The sequence below is a fragment of the Macaca mulatta genome, chromosome 15 (genome assembly GCF_049350105.2).
Source record: "Macaca mulatta isolate MMU2019108-1 chromosome 15, T2T-MMU8v2.0, whole genome shotgun sequence".
Classification (NCBI taxonomy): Eukaryota; Metazoa; Chordata; class Mammalia; order Primates; family Cercopithecidae; genus Macaca; species Macaca mulatta.
Genome location: NC_133420.1, coordinates 76,856,568 through 76,874,364, shown reverse-complemented (window position 1 = coordinate 76,874,364; position 17,797 = coordinate 76,856,568). Strand labels below are relative to the sequence as shown.

Here is a 17,797-nt window from a genome sequence, read left to right as displayed (position 1 = left end):
CAAGCTCATCTTCTTCTGTCTGTCCATTAATGTTGACATACCTCAAGGGTCTCCTCTTTCCTCATTTCCTATGTGAGCTTCTCTACATCTTCAGTTATCTTTGTGCAGGTGATATGTATTTATGGATCACCAGGCCTGGTTTTTCCTTTCAGTTCCAGGCCTGAACTTCATCAGCATCCTTGTCATCACTTCATGGGCATCTGAAAATAAGCATGTTCACAACCAAAACCATAAACCCTCCCCAAGATTTTGTCATCTTTCAATATCAGTGGATGTCACCACTATTCAACTTCTTCTGTCTCCTATAGACCCAGTGGTCAGTCTTACACTGCCCACTTCCTCACCTCTGTGTTCAACTCATCACTGTGTCCTGTTGATTTAACCTCCTAGTTATCTCATAAATCCAGCCATTTCTCTACCATCAAAAATTTAGCCAAAGGGATCTATAATCCTCTTTTGAAATGGTGTAAGTAGGTATTTTTATTCATCATTACCTATGCATTTACAGACACTCTGTTTCACATATATATGCACACTCATACATTTGAAAAGTATAAATGAGATACTACCACACACATTATGAAATGGGTTATTGTTTTGTTAACAGTTTGTCTTGATGACTCCTTGGTATTTGTCAGTTTATATAGATATACATCATTATATACTAAGTGCATTTTATTTCATAGAACTGTCATGCCATGATTTGTTTACCTACTCTCTGATCAATAGAAATTATTAATTAAAATCATGACCAATCCTGCTGAGGATTTAAAATACTGTCCATTGTGTGGAACATTACAAACACCATTGGTTACCTTAGTAAAAAGATGTGTAAGAAGCTATTATTAGATAAGGGAAATACCTGTTTCATGCATGTGGTTTACAAAAATATTAAATTTTGATAGATATTGACAAAAGTACCTTCTGAAAATGGTGTGCCCTCAAACTCACACCAGTGTGTTATGAAAGTGCCTGTTTCTCCATACTCTCCTTAAAATGAATATTTTCAAACTTTAAATCTTTATGTAATGTGATGAGTAAAACTACAAAGCAATTTTGTTTTAGTTTCAATTTCCCTGATTACTATTAATATTTAGTGTAATTTCATATATTTATTATAAAGTTTTCTATAAATTATTTATTTGTATCTTTTATTAATTTTTACTACCTTTTTCTTAACATAGGGGCTATTTACATACAGTGATAATGACTACTTTGTCTCTTAAAGATTTTGCAAATATCTCTCCATATTACTGTTTATCATCATCATCATTGTTGTTAATAATGACCTTTGTCAAAAATAAGTTTTAAAATTTTTACGTAGCCAATCTGCTAATTATTTTCTTCAGTTTGTGTTTGGTATATGTTTCTTAGGAAACCCTTTCCCAGTCCTCAATATTAAAAGTCAGTAGTCCATGAAAAAAAATTATAGGTTGTTATTCAATCATTCTGTAATTTATTTTGTGTATTTCAGTAGGGTTCTAATCTAGTATTAATGTATGGGATGAACTGGACTTATTTACTAAACCAGTCTTTCTCTGCTAATTTAAATATCCATTTTTTCATGTATTACACACACACACACACATATACACACACACACACACACACACCTTTTTTGTTTTCAAGTCTTCAGTTTTTTCCAGGGATTATTCGTCTATTCCTGTATTCCTGTGCTAATACATTGTTTGCATTTTCATACCTTTATGGTATGTTTTGATATCCGTTATGGCTAGTCACCCCAACTGTCCCTTTCAAATAACCTCGTCTAGTTGCATAAAGATCCTAATATGAATTGGTTTGGGATCATATTGAATTTATAATTATTTTATGGAAAACGTTTGTCTTTTCAGTGTTGAGCATAGTGACTCTTGGATGTGCAATCATCATTATGCTTGAGATTCTATGGATGACATATCTGTTTAGGTTGCTACCAGTTTATGGGGAAGGTGTAGAACATACTGCTGGGTTCGCCACGAGTTATCTGCCAGGAATGGGGACTTCTTGTAGTCACAGCTATCTGGAGCAATGTTCTATTTTTGTCTCAGTGCTCATAATCCTGGCTTTCACTTGGGTGTAAATGCCACTGACTTATGCAGTTCTCCAAAGATCACCTGATGCTTTCCCAGAGCAAATGTGATGTCCTGCATCTACTGACTCTGGCTCTGAAGGTTTTTCAACCATTTCTATCTCTGTCTGCAATGATTTTCATTTTCACGTCTGTGTATTTTGAGCTATGCTTTCTTATGGCTTTGGTTTTCTGAGACGTAACTCCATCAACGTTTTATGCAGAAATTCCTCACACATTTTGCTTCCCAACAATTTCTTGAATTAAAAGAATTCTGCCATATTTTGGTAATTTTCAATAGAATGGTGGGTAATATTTTCAGAAAGTCACTTAAAATGGTTTTTAGAATAAAGATTTAGTAAGACCCCTCCCTGTTAGTTTCAGTAGCTGTATTTGTAAAGCAAGGATGATGATATACTTTTTAACAAGGCTGTTTGGAGTTTAAATGAGACACACATGTATCTTATCATAAAGGTACTGATGCATAAAATGCACTCCGTAAATATTAAATAACCTCCTTTCCCCTCAATCTTAACAAAAACTCAACCTCATTTAAAAAATTCCAATCCAAGGATCGGGGTGAGTATTATTGGTGTAAAGTAGATCATATTTTGAAAGCATCTGCAGTATCTGATTTTCCTCAGGTAAAATCTACTACCAGAAACACTGCAGGCAGAATGATAGGAAACTGAAATTTAGGAAGTATTCCAGATTGGTTTGACCCCTTGGCTGTAATCTAACATCAGGAAAACTTCAAGAGAAAAATGATATTAGGGTATTCCTGAGAAACAATGGTGACACTGTTTGTGCTATCAAGCTTCTTCTCTGTTGTGTAACTGCTGCAGTTGCAATTCATTACCTCAATGCCATCTCAGTGAAGGTAGGTGCGAGAACAACAGTTAACACATCATCACAATAAAGGCCGTGAAACAACAGTCACTTCAATGTGATAATATCATAGCAGCGGCTTTTAAAGCACTGGTGGTTGATTTAATTTAAAATTTAGTTTTTAAAAGTGATCATCTGTCTTATTTATAATCATAATCAAGTTATTGCATTAGCTTTTCAAAATGGAAATTTTACCACTGCATATAATTTTAATTTTTCAGTTTTTTTAATACTCAGACTTGGATGCACGTAAAAAGTGAAGGCTTGTATCAGGTATTAATATGGCCATTACCAATGAGAAATAGAGAAGTCGAGTGATGGTCCTTGAAAAAGAGCATGGTAAATCAGGGTAAAGCATAGATATATGACGGATTTTTTCTGGCTTTTAGACTAACATTTTTTTTTCCCTCTGATCTGTACTGCTGCTTTTCTTTTCCCTTTTTGATGTACATGAAGGTCATTTGCTGTGATGCTAAATATTGCACATTCTCTCCTAGCAGAGTTGGCACCCAAATCAAAACATAAATAAATAAAGTAAAAAGAAAAATGAAGGGCTGTACATGTCTGGAAGCGTCTTTAGTGAATCTGAAATTTCAAGGATGTATTGGAGGTCCCAATGACTCATGAAACAGGAATGTTAGCCAGCCCTGATGTAATATTTTATATGAAGGGCTTTTCATTTACAAAGATCTCAGTATTCAGCAAACTTAGCTATCCTAAGGCATTCATTTCATCCTTCACAGACTAATGATGTGCAAATAAGATTGGATGGACCTGAGAAGTCATTTAACATACAGCAAGTGTTTATAGCAACTGAGCTAAGTAGATAAAAAAGACCCTGTTCTTTTGAAACTACAGGGTAAGGCTTTAAGCCAGCAGCTACAGTGATCCAGCTAAGCTGACTCTGTCCAGGATTCTGGGCTACAGGGAACATGACCATGGGCCAACTATATTTGCTAACCACACATTACAAGTTATGAAATGTTTATTTTTGGCTTTTTCATCTAGGGAAAGTTAAAGATCATATCTGTAACCAAATAGGCTTATGAGCCCTCCATACTTCAGGCCTTCTCTGTAACTCTAGTCTGTGCAAACAAACTCAGTTTTATCCCTTTTATAAGGGAGAAGAGCTTATCATTCTTTATTGGTGAGCTCCCATAAGTACTGAATTATATTCAGTTGGTAACATCAGAATTGTTTTGAGCCGTGTGCTTTCATGAGTCTAATGTTGTGAGGACCATCTGTCTGCCTCTTGGAGACCACGGTCTTACTTGATTCTGTTGATACAGTTCTTTCTTCCTGAAAACCAGCATGCTAGTACTGTAGGAGAAACTGCTGATGTCAGGTTTTTAAATTGTGTTAGGGAACTCACTGTATTACAACCCATCCCATGTGCCTATAAATGTGTAGCACAGGTAAGCTACACAGATGTAGAACTTTGTTTCATGTAGTCCATTTGGTCCTAAGAAGAATTTTTTTCATTTTGAATTAATACTTTTCTTTCTAGAGATATTCAACACATTGATTTTTTGTGTTCTTTGTTTTGTTCTAGACTCTATTCCTAAAGTCAGATTAAGTTAGAATATACATATGATAGAATTTCACTGGCTTAAATTTATGGAAAAGGGAGAGAGGGGGAATGTCATTGAGAAGGATGGATGATTTTAAGTGAAATGCAACTTTACTGCTTTGAAGTATATTTGGCAATGAGAATCAAGCTAACAATCTTTTTGTTGAATGAACAAGAATGCACGTAATTTCCTCACAATTTGACATCTCTACAAAAGTTACGGTGGAACACAAAATTTAGTCCAGACTTTCCTGATAGCTAAGACAAAAAGGGAAAACTCTTGGAATATGTATTTCTCATTGTCAGATAAGAGGAAACACAATTTTCTGAGCAGGGACACTTTTACTGACAGTGTACTGAAGGTAAAGTTATTGCTGTTTATATATTTACTAGTTCAAGTTAGTTAATTAATTCTCTTATTTTATCAAGCACCCAATATATGGTCAGGCATTGTGCTAGATATTGAGGTTTATAGACTAATAAGACAAAGTACATATCCTCAAAAAGCTAACAGTCTATATAAATAAAACAATGCATAATGATTTTATAAAAGTGCAACTTAATTCAAATGGTATTTTTCTTTTTCTTTATAAACCTGGGGAGATGATATTAAATCTGAACTTATGAACATTATTCCTTGGACATTTGAGACAGTAGTTTGAGGACCATACATTCAGCCCAGAACATACAGAGTTGAAAGCAACAATGGTTTCCATGTTCATTGCACTGTTTTTCTTATATATCAAATAGATAAAACAAGTATTTGGTAAAATTTGGATCCCAGGTGAGTCATGACTTATTTTTGAGGCATGTGCCTAGGTCTTGAATATTATGTGTTGGTGATTGAAGACTTTAACTACTACACATTTAGAAAGTAGACTTTTAATTTTCTTGTGAAACTTTGAAGAGTTCTTGCGGAGTTTTTTGGGTTTTTCTGCCAAGATATTGGAACAGTCACCATCTGTTCTTCCTGGAACTCATGAGGATCAATAGAAAGGACAATATTTTTCCCCGGTAAGATCTCTGAATGTACTTGAGCCCTTGGACATGCACTTGGTTGACTTCCCAGAAATCTGTGCCATATAGCACAGAAAAAGTGATTTGGGATAACGTGATGACATGATTATTAAGGTCAGGAGGCTATACCTTATTCATGCTGCATTTTTATCACATAATATACTGCCTGGTATACAGAGTTCAATAAATGTTTGTGGATAGCAGAATAAAATTAAAAACAGAAGTTACCACAGTATAGGACTTACCACACTAAATATTCAAGTAATTCAATTGTTTTAGTCATTAGAGTACAAATACAAATCTTACTCATAAGAAATTTATAGTCTGGGCACGGTGGTTCACGCCTGTAATCCCAGTACTTTGGGAGGCCAAGGCAGGCAGATCTCATGAGGTCAGAAGTTCGAGCCTGGATGGCATGGCAAATCCCCATCTCTACTAAAAATACAAAAGTTAGCTGGGCATGGCAGCACAAGCCTGTAATTCCAGCTACTCAGAATTGAGAGGTTGAGGCACAGGAATTGCTCGAACCAAGGAGGCGGAGAGGTTGCAGTGAGTTAGCCTGGGTGACACCAGAGTGTAACTCTATCTCTAAAAAGAAAATTAAATAAATAAATAAAAAGAAAGAAAGAAAAAGAAAAAAGAAATTTACAGTGTTTTTTGGAGAGTGGACATTCAACACTGTAGAGGGGAATGTACTAAGTAGTGGAGAAGCACAAAATGGAGTAATTAACCTTGCCTCAACAGACTGGGGAAGGCTTTGCACTCTGAAGTAAGATGACATTTGAATTGTATCTTTAAGAACAAAAAGAAATTTATCAGGCAGAGAAAGATGGAAAGGTATTCATTCAGTGCTATGTCAGGTATCTATTGCTGCATATCAAAACCCCCCAAACATAGTAGCTTACCACAACAGTTATTTATTTTGCTCATAAATCTTCAGTTTGAGCAGGACTTGACAGGCACAGCTTGTTTCTACTCAGTGTGGCTTCAGCTGGAGTGGCTGGCTTAGTAAGTTGTTGGCCAGTTGTTGGTTGGCAGATCAACTAGGGCTGCCATCTGGGGTCCTTTCTATGAAACTACCTGGGCTTTCTCACAGCATGGCAGAGGGTTTCAAGAGCATGTATTCCAGGAGACAGGAAGCATAAGCTGTGAGCCTCTTAAGGCTAGCACTTAGAAAGACAGTATCATTTCTGTATGTTTGCCAAAATCAAGAAAACGAAAAAAGACTCCCAGAATTTTGGTGGCTGTCCTTAATATACCACATCTTCAGAGAAAATACTGTTATTCATTGTCCACTAAATGCACAATTTGGTCAGAGAATATAGAGAAACCAATTGTGACAAGCAGCGGAACACAAAAGGTTATGATAGGGAATGTGTGGAGAAGATTTTGGGAGGGGCACATTTAGGCAAGTTATGAAGAGCTTTTAATACCATATCCTGAGTTTTGTAATTTTTTGTCTCCAGATAATTGACCTGATTATTTCTGTATTTAGAAAGATCAATAGAGTAGCAATGGGAAGGATCAACTAGATGTAGGTTGCATGGGAAATAGCATGAATGGGAAGGAGGTCTTGTAACAATTTATGAGAAAGATGAACTTGGGCAGAAATAAGAGAAAGGGGATAGAAAACAAAGATGGATTACAGTGAAATGTTAGATGTGGATTTAAAAGGACCTGGTTGTGCAAATGAATGTGTAGTTAAGAGATAAGAAAGAACTGGATAGTCCTGAAGTTTTCAGCTTAAAAAGTGGGAGAAAGTATGGAACACAGAAAGAGAATCATGTTTGAGAAATGAAAAAAAAGATGATTGGTTTGATCTAGGACACACTTTATTTGAGATATATATGGAATTATTAGGCTACACATTTTAATAAATAACTGGTCATATGAATAATAAATTCAAAAGAAAGTTCAAGTATGAAACACTTAAATTTGTAGTCATCAAATTCTAAGTAGTAGTCAAAACTAGAGGAATAAACAAGATCAACAAAAAAGACTGTTTTTAAGAACGGAAGAAACTGGAGATAGAGCCTGAGGAACAAAACATTAAAGCATAATGATAACAAGACCAAAAGAAATGGAAAAGGCATAGTCCAAAGTAGGAAAATTGCCTTACTGATCCCACTAATCACAATGAGCAAATGCCATATATTTGTCGCAAAGAAGGTTGGGCTAACAATATATTGTTTCCCAAACTACTTTTTATGATCCATATGTTTATTCAAACATGCACAAATGAGGTATACAACTTATAGGTGTACAATTTGTCTTAGCTTTCCTAACATTGTACACATGCAGCAGTTTTACAAAAAGGGGTATTCCATGGTTGAAAATGCAGTGACTTTTAACAAGTTATTATTGTTCTAAAGCTGTAACAGCTTTCAGAAAGGAAATAGATAGAGTCTGATGTTTCTTCATGTAAGATCTGTACAGTTTAAACCTTTTAGAATAGCTATTTTCCTTAAAAAGTTCCTCTATTTTTTAGCAATCAGAATCACTGATATTTGGCTATGAAGTCACATCTCATCCTTAGACCTAACAAGGTAAGTAAATTGCTCTCAGTCAAAAATTCAGAAAAAATATCATTACTTAAAAAGCTTTGTCTAAACTGTTCCATAATTATTGGAGCATACATTATTGGGAATTTAAATATTGACTTTGAATATTAATAATGAAGGCATCTTAAAATTCCTTTTAGTGTTTTCTTTGCATATCTCTTGTGGAATGCAAAGAGATGATTCCCATTTTGTTCCCTGTGAGCCACAGAGTCATAGAAATAAGAATATCTGCTGTAAGCTGGCAAGTAAAAGCTGAATGTAAACCACTTTCAACAGTACCTCTCAATCCTATACCACTGGGAGTTATCCTTACTAAGTATAAAGCTCACTTTGAATTCAAGTCAGAATCTATGCCTGGCTATGGGGAATGACTGGAAGTGTCTGAACATCAGGTCTGATTGTCAAAGGATGGTGCTACATTGACTAACTTCCCTGACCCAACTTTAGGAAGTTGTATGACAACAACTGGAAGGCTCACCAGGGACATGGCTGTGAGCACTTTTTTTTTTTTTTTTTCTCCCTGAGACAGAGTCTCTGTCTGTCCCCTAGGCTGTCTCCCAGGCTGGAGTTCAGTGGCGCCGTCTTGGCTCACTGCAACCTCTGCCTCCTGGGTTCAAGCAATTCTTCTGCCTCAGCCTCCCAAGTAGCTGGGACTACACGTACCCACCACTACACCCAGCTAATTTTTGTATTTTTAGTAGAGATAGGATTTCACTATGTTGACCAGGCTGGTCTCTAACTTCTGACCTTGTGATCTGCCCTCCTCGGACTCCCAAAGTGCTGGGATTACAGGCGTGAGCCACTGCGCCGGGCCATGAGCACTTCTTAAAGGGTGAGAAAAAGGAGATATATGGAACTGCTGGCTTGGATGACATGAACAGCTAAAGGAGGTGAGGAATACCACCACTATGAAGGCTGAGGCTGCTATCGTCTTGAGCCAACATTGGAGTAGTGGAGAGGATGTAAGACTTTAACGTCTCTATCCCTTTATAGCTCCATTCCAAAAGGTCCATTATCAATTCTTAAAATAAGGACTTGCTGAGCTTTAAGGTTTTATGTTCTACTGGGCACTCGTATTACTTCTTTTTATCTTCATTATTATTCTGTGATGGTACACATTGTCTTTCTCATTTTACCTATGAGAAAAATAACACTCTGAGCTGAATTGTTCAAGACAACCAAATTGAGAAGATGTAAACTAAGTCTAATTCCGAAGTTCATGTTCTTTTCACTATGTGACAATGTCTTTATAAAGTTTTCCATCCTATATGCCTAATTCAAAGGGATAACATTTATCAAAATTTAATTTATATACTGTAAAATTCACTTACTGTAAATGTGCGGTTCAAGAAGTTTTTAAAAGTGTATTTACAGAGTTGGACCACTGTCACCATAATTTATCTGGGGCCTTTAGTGCAAGAAAATATTTAGGGTTATATGTGATTTGCACATGGTAAAGTGCTTAATGACTAATTTTGATTAAGTAAATGAGAGATAGGGTAGGAAATAGAAACTTCAAGTGGGGCCAGCTTCAGATATTTTGAGATGAATCATATTTCTTTGAGAGAGAGTGACCTCTCACCTTGTCTATTAGTATAGAAAAGAAGTTTACACTAATATGTATTATGTAAAGCCACAATCCTCTGGTTTATTTTACCTAAACTTTCATTGTACTTCGAATCATATATTTAATCATTCTTTGGAATAAGTTGAAATTATTTCTTACATGTTGCTTTTGCATTTCCTTGAATTATTTTTCTGACAGCCTAAAGAGCTATGTAAGACAGTAAATATTGAAGAACATGAATTTAACAGCTAGTCAAAAACTCAAAAACAATAATGTCCTCATTGCCACAAGGTCGTTAAACTATCTGTTTAAAGACATTTATTTTCTCTGATCCACGCTTTTCTTTCTTATCTATAAAACAATGCTGAACTAGCTTACCACATGGAGACACTGTATTTAATACATAATTTCTTTTGTGTGTTGTTCTGGCCATTTTCAACATCAGCAGTGGAGTATGGTGGATGGGACTTGATACTAGTTATGTGACCTTAGGACAGGTAATCAGTTTTCAAAGCCTCTGTTTTACATTAATAAAATAAGGTTCTTCTGAAGCTTAAGAAGATAATATAGATGAATCTCATTCTTTGGTACCTGGCAGATGGTAAGTCCTTGATAAATACTCCTGAATGAATGATTGGATGAATAAATAGGTGAGTGAGGAATTTCTCTGGTTCAATGAGTTACTGCATGTATCTCACTGAACATGCCAATGAAGTGATTCTGCTGTAGGGAGAAGACTGATAGCTGAGGGGAGGAAGCAAAATGGTGTAGGTAGAATTAGTTTGGTTGGAAAAAGAGGTTGGTAAGTGGAAAAGACAGGAGTAGACAGACCTGGTTTCACGTTCTGGTTCTCTATGAAATGTGAGAACTCATGCAGTTTACTTAACCTCACAACTTTAAAGCCTTAGGTTTTTGTTTTGTTCGGTTTTCATTGTAGAGATGATACTCCTTGTGTATGGTGAAGATGAAATGAGTTAGCAAATAGAAAGCACACACCACAGAATTTAGCACATTGTAACATTCAGTAAACATGAGTTAATTTTCTCTTTTGCCCCCTCCCTTCGTTGTATACTAAAACTTTTGCTTTGTAGACACTTTGTGATTTTAAACTAAAAGAGAAGTTTTTGTGACTTTCTGATATGCAGAGGTCATAAGCGTTTTGAATTTGAGGGAAGTGTTAACATTGTGGGTGAGCATGGGGACAGTGGTAGAGTTGTATTGCGAAGTCCCAAACACAATTGTGACATTGGGCCGGTGAGAACCTTTCACACCATTAGCGTTCTCCTCCTGAAATACAGAAAATGAGAAAGCCATTTATTGTGAGGATTAAACAAAATGCAGCATTGAAAATAATTTCACAAAGGACTTGGAATTTAGTTAAGCCTTCAATAAATATTAATTGCTACTGCTCTTTCCCAAGTTGGATTTTCATATTCAGATTGAATTCCCAAAGTTAGAAATGGTTGTTTCGAAAATCAAATGACACGGAAACGCAAATGCTCAATCTGATTGGAAATAACCACCAATTAAAATCAGTGGAGCATGAGATTAAGGATCCTAAACTCTTTAAATTTGCGTAGGGAAATATAACTTATGAGTTGAGGCCAGCTAATTTTATTTTTTACATTGTACTGGAGACAGATGAAAGCAGCCAACACGTATGTTTTAATTTAAATTTCCCTCTGTTCTTCACGGTCACCAATATTCAGTATTCTTTCATTTTGTTTTATTGTTCATTTATTGAGTAGGGCGATTTAGTACCTGAATCAATGGAATTGCCCAATGCCATGGTACATTAACCTGATATAATTTTAAGTGGCAATGTTTAGAGACAGCATTTTCTCTGAAGTCATGTTATTTGACACTGACTTTATATTAAGGGTATGAGAGTTACTTAATGATGGAAAGTCCAAAACAGTGATGATCACAAATTCATGTTTCATGTGAAAGGACTTTGTTTTAGTAAAGGGGAAAAGGGGTAAATCTCTGCAAAATGTTAGGAGATATACCCTTTTCCCAGAGTATTTCCTGTTTCTTTTACCAGCAAATCAGCCCTCTGAAGTCCAAGTTGTCAAGAAGCCTGTGTCTCTTGTAAAGTGGGAAGAAACCACTCCACAATTCTGCTATTCTCTAAGCTTAATGAAATGCTAGCAGGCTGCCCTGCTGTTCCCGTATCTTATATTTCCAGGCCTTGCCACCTGTGCAACAAAAGCAAGCAATCTATTTAGAAGAGTGTTTTTCATTCTCTTAACTCTGAAGGTCTTTATTCTCAGCATGAGATTATTGCAACAACTTAACAAGCCGTGTTTTCTCCCCCTATATTCCTTTCTTTTCTTTTTGCACCTATGTCCTTTTAAGTCCATTCAGGCCTTAGGGAAACATTTAGTACTTAAGCTTTGGTTTTTCAAGCTCAATCGGGTAGAAAATCTAACACAGAATGTGTGCACAAACGATAGCTCTGCACAATAGGGATGAACAAATAGCAAAAAAAAGAAAGGAAGAATATGAGTGTTCAGGGAGCAGGGCTGTACTTGAATTCAATTTTCCAACAGCAGACCTGATGCTTTCTCTCAAGATTCCCAGGTTTCAAATTGGTCATATATTGAGGGCCAGTTACCTGGACAATGGGGGGAAATGACAGTCGGTAATTATGATCTTGGTTTCTAGGTTGTTAGGAGACTAATATTAATCCTGAAATTGTATGAGGAATGTGTTCATCTGGCCATAATTGTATAGTCTTCCTGAAAGCATTTAGCAGCAATGCTAATTTAACACAAATCTCCCCAGGGTAGTATTTTTGAGCTAGTAGGGTTGCCAATGTATTGGTTAACTTAGGACACTTACTTCAGAGCAGGAATAGCAACAGGAAACTCACAAAAAGATACAGGTATGTATTTTCATTTTCTATTAGGTGAACAATTCAGTGTAAAGACTAGCAGAGCATGTATTGTTCTTCAAAAAACATAGTGCCTGTGTTTGTTGGCTGGCAAATGATTGTGAATACTACTCAGTTATATGTAATGAAAAGCATAGTGAGATACTAACACCAGGTGATAATAAAGCTGTTTTCAGAAAATAGATTCAGTTAGAATAAATACATCAAAATGTTATCTTTCACAGTAAAATATCTGTGTGAAAGATTATTTATCCTACTCTCTGAATCTCTCTCCAAATCAAAGCATAGATTATAGTTGTCTTGTTTAGTTTTTTGTTTTGTCTTGTTTGCTGTTAAGAGTAAAGACAATTGTGAAACCCAAGAAATTCTAAAAGTGTTGTTTTTAGAGACAAGATAAAACATCCTTAAGCATTTGCTTAATCTTGCTTTGTAAAATGATTTTTATTGTTCACAATGAAGATTATTTCATTCTTCCTTTTGTTCTTCAGTTGTTTGCTTATTTCATCATGTTTGCTGGACAAAGTCATATGTGCAATTATTATATATCAGTAATAAATAATCTCAAAAAGTCAGGTTTCTGAATTTTGGGGAAAAATCTTAGTAGGTTTTATTTTTGAGACAGTGTATTTTTGAGATTTATGGAAGGTAATATGAAAGTAGGTAATAATTTCATTGACTAGGACCAACTCTTTTACATATGATTGGTTAAGAGGATAATAGTGTAACAAATTTTGTAGCTGTTGTGTTGAAAGATAAGCATACAAATATTCTCAAAAATAGTTTGCTTTATCTATGTGATTGAGATATTCAGCTTGTCTGTATAACTGATGATGATAATTGACATCTTAATAATAAACAAATGGAATAGTGGGGTTAGAATATTATATAGCCACCAAAACATATGATCCAAAATACTTGAAAACATTATGAAATGCCTTTAAATCCCAGTGAGTTGTTTTAACTATCAAAATATGTATGTTAGATTAAAGTTGCCAACATAATTTTACATGCAGACAGCTGAAAGTTTGTATAGCAAGTTTATCTGAAGAATTGGATAAGGTTTCAAACCTGTTGTTTCTTTTAGGGAGTAGGTGTGCATAAATACTTGGGAAAGTAGAACTGGCCCCATCTTTTAGATATGGTTCTTTCATGATAAAGCTGCATTCTACTCTGGGTGTTGGTGTTCCTAGAAAACTGCATAAGGAACAGATGTAGTCACATGTGTTTTGTCATTAAATCATTCAACATGCTGTTTATGATCAATACTCCAAATCCAAATGATAAGAATCAGTTAGATACTCATCAAGATGAAAATAACAGCTTGAGTTGACGTCTGAAATAAAATAAAAAGATACCATAACAATTTGGTGTAATTATGACTCATACCCCTCAGCTTACTTGAAGTGTATTTTACATGTCAGTGTATGTTGTTATCACTTACTTGGTCACAAATGCTACAAATCTAAGAATTATGTTGACTACTTCCCATTCCCAAGCCACCATTCCTAGTTTGTCATCTAGTTCTTCCAATTTTAATTCAAAACGTGTCTTTCCTCTTCCCACCCACACTCAGTTCAGTGTCTTATCTCAGTGCAATGGCCTTCTAACTAGCCTCCTATCTCCATTCTATTAATCTCAATCCTATAGTCAACACTGCTCCTAGAATAAGCTTTCCCAACATACAGAAATTATTTCCTTAATTATAAATCTTTATGTCTCCCCATTGTGTATAGAATCAGGTACAAACTCCTTCATGAGTCACCAAGATCCTGCATCAGGACCAAGCCTGCCTTCCAGGATCATGAACCACCATCCCCTTCCACAAACCCTATACTTCTGTTGTATTTCTATGAACATATTTTATACTTTCTTATCTTTGAGCTTTAGATTTGCCTTTTATTCTTTCTGGATTGACTTTTCTCTGCTTTACGCAGAGAATTCAGATTCATCCTTCAAAGTCTTCCAAAATATCACTTCCATATAAATTATCTTCCTTGATTCCCTCAGACAGAAAAGCAATCAACTGGTCTCATGGGTTAACTTTATATACCTATACTATAAGATTTATTATTATTTTTTAATGTTTGCTACATCATAAGAATGAGCTCCTTGAGAGAAGAAACTGAATTTTATTAATTTTTATGTTTCCATTACCTAGCTTAGAGCCTAGCAAATATTGAATGCTCAGTAATCATTTGTTGAATGAATGGATAAATCAAAAGCAACTAGAATCATTCTGCACTAAATAAAATTACACGCCTGTAATCCCAGCACTTTGGAGGGCCAAGGCGGGCAGATCACCTGAGGTCAGGAGTATGAGACCAGCCTGACCAACATGGTGAAACCCCGCCTCTACTAAAAATACAAAAGTTAGCGGGGCACAGTAGTGGGCACCTGTAATCCCAGCTGTAATCCCAACTCCAGAGGCTGAGGCAGGAGAATCACTAGAACCTGGGAGGTGGAGGTTACAGTGAGCTGAGATCATGCCATTGCACTCCAGCCTGGGTGACAGAGCGAGGATCCATCCAAAAAATAAAATAAAAATAAAAATAAAAATATTCTAAAGTAAGCAGCTGATGCTACACTCCTGGTTATCGACATAGCAGTTTCATGCTGTGTTCTAACTACCCTTGGTGCTACCCAGGCCTCTCTTTCTTAGTGGAGAACTCACGAGTCCAGGACTTTGATTCCTCTTATTTCTCTCAAACTTAATTATAGTGAAATGTAGTTAAGAGCATGGGGATCCGACTAACTGCAATCAAATCCGGCCCCCATTTTTTACAAGCTGTGTAACTCTGTTCAAATTATTTAACATTTTTGTGCCTTAGTTTACTCATCTGTAATATGTTTGATTACATAACCAATATAGTACAATTGTGATTAAAAAGTAAATGAGTCAATGCATATGAAGCAGCCAGAATTGTGCCTGACATGTCCTTAATACATTTCAGCAATTTTTAGCTATTTCAATTATTAGCTCTGGGTCTCAGTTACCCAGGGCTTTGTTGATCAGTGACTAGTTGGTTTTACAAATGAACTCCTATTGAGATCTTCATGACTGAGAATATGGTGTTTTCTCTTTCTTCATGATGTTTGCAGTTGAATTGTTTTAATGAGACATGCTAAAGATACAGTTAATTTGTGGGAATTTTGAGCACTATAAAGGTTTTTAGGTGAGCTTACTGAATGAGTCTTTTCCCATGAAATCACAATTTCCAACTTTAAGCATTTCCTGAAGATTCTCTCTTTGCTCTGGATGAAGGTAGGTACTGAAGTCTAAAAGAAAGAATGGAAGAAGAAAGATAAGATCCTACTAAATATAGTACAAACAACTTTTTAATCTAACAAACATAATATGAAAGGTTATGGAAGGTTGGCCTTTAAATATTGTAGAAACTCAGAAAGGTCACATAGTTTGGGATAGTCATTAAAAGCTTTTTGGACGAGGCATGTTAAAAGATAACTATTACTAATAGGTAGAGTTAGGATGGGTTGAAAAGAGACACAGATAAAAGAAAAGACACAGAATAGATTGTAGATTATTGTCTATTAAATGCATGAGCACTGCTGCTAATAGAATCTCCGAGGGTGCATTGCAGTTCCTATGTCTCATTCAAAAGTCTTAAGATGAAATACCGCTGCTTATCTACCTATTGCCTTCACATATCAAATGGTAGTTACTGCAGTGGGACTACAGAGAGTGGAAAACTTCATGTAAAAATATTACACAGAGCGTGCATTCATGTTTTATTGTTGGTGGATAGAGTAGTTAGGAGAAGAGGGACGGAGTTTCTGTAATTTCTCTTCAGAGGCCCCTTCCAACTCTGAAATGATGAGTGTCTGATAATAAAGGTTTACAGTACTATGCTGTGATTTCTCTGGATATAGATTGCATTTTTGCATATTAATTCAAAAAGGTCTTCATGTGTTCTTTGTTAGGACTTTTATCTTCCTGATCTCCTGAGGATAATCTATGAGTGCAAAATGACTCTGGAAATTAGCATGGATTTCTAAAGAATTACTGAGCAACTAATGTGAGTAGGCTTTTGTATGTCTGTAGCTCCTGAAAGTCCTATAATCATCAGGAAATGCCCTACATATCCATCAATATTCCTTGAAAAGTTTGATTTTCAAGATATATTAATGAATGAAAGAAGTATCCGGGTCTTCCGTGATTTGGGCCTCATATGTGATTCTGTTTACAGTAGACAATTTCACTTATCAATATAGGGAATGTCTTTGATAGTGTAATGGCAAAATCACATTGCATCATATTTTTTATTTCAAATGACATTCTGATTTCCTTTGAACATTCTTATTAGTTTTGGAATTAGCATAAACTGATAGCCTTATATTAGGCATCTGAAAAATCTATTGTAGTATGAGTATTACCAGTGAGATAAAGCAGGACAAGGCATGTGGCCCACTATCAAAAAGAAGCATGTCACAATCTTTGACTTACAAGAAAGAATATAAAGATAATGTTTCTCAGTTATCCATACTTAAATATAAGTTTGAGCTGTTTTTATGATTACATATATATGACAGAAAACTATTTGGGGGCACAGGTTTGCAAGTCTGACAGCCCTGGGTTTGAGTCCTATTTCTAGTCATACTGAGCTGTAGTCTCCCAGTTTCTTCATCTGAAAAATAAGATGAAGTAAGACAATGTGCATAAAGTTCTTAGTAAGCAAAATTAGTCAGTGGAGGTGAAGTCGGGGTCAGTCAATATCTAGTGGCCTCTGTCTGCATCTTTATAATTTATTTTGTGATTTAAAGGCAACCATTTATGAAATAATATACTTTTTCAAAATCTAGTTTATTCATTTCATCTTCAGGGTCTGTACTCAATGAACAGAGTGGAAATGCAATTGGAAAAACTCTACTATAAAACTCTATTAAGGACCCTACCTGGGTGTTTCCATCTGGGGCTTCTTCACCATGCTGACTCGGAGAGATATTCCTTCATTGTTTCAAGTTCCCCCTTTACTCCTGTGTATCATGTGTCCAAAAGCTTGTGGAAATGGCTTTCTACTTATTAGAATTCAGCAACTTTGGAATTTAATTTCTTTATGCCACTATTAGTAAAATCAAGGTAATAATAATATCTACACCACCTACTGCAGCATGAACATGAAGGTAAGATGGGATTATATTAGTGACAGCAAACAGTTGGAATGTTTCCATTATCCCAGTCACTGTTCTGAGTGTTCTACATGTATTAACCTAT

At 35.6% G+C, this 17,797-nt stretch overlaps 1 long non-coding RNA gene across 1 annotated transcript in view; it reads left to right on the top strand.

Moving 5' to 3' along the window:
• Positions 1-16,594, top strand: part of LOC144334810 (uncharacterized) — a 71,600-nt gene extending 55,006 nt beyond the window's left edge. The window contains exons 3-4 of the long non-coding RNA XR_013405051.1: positions 8,032-8,089; positions 16,507-16,594. This is a non-coding gene — a long non-coding RNA (uncharacterized LOC144334810). The remainder of the gene's footprint in view (positions 1-8,031; positions 8,090-16,506) is intronic.
• Positions 16,595-17,797: the final 1,203 nt, after the last annotated feature.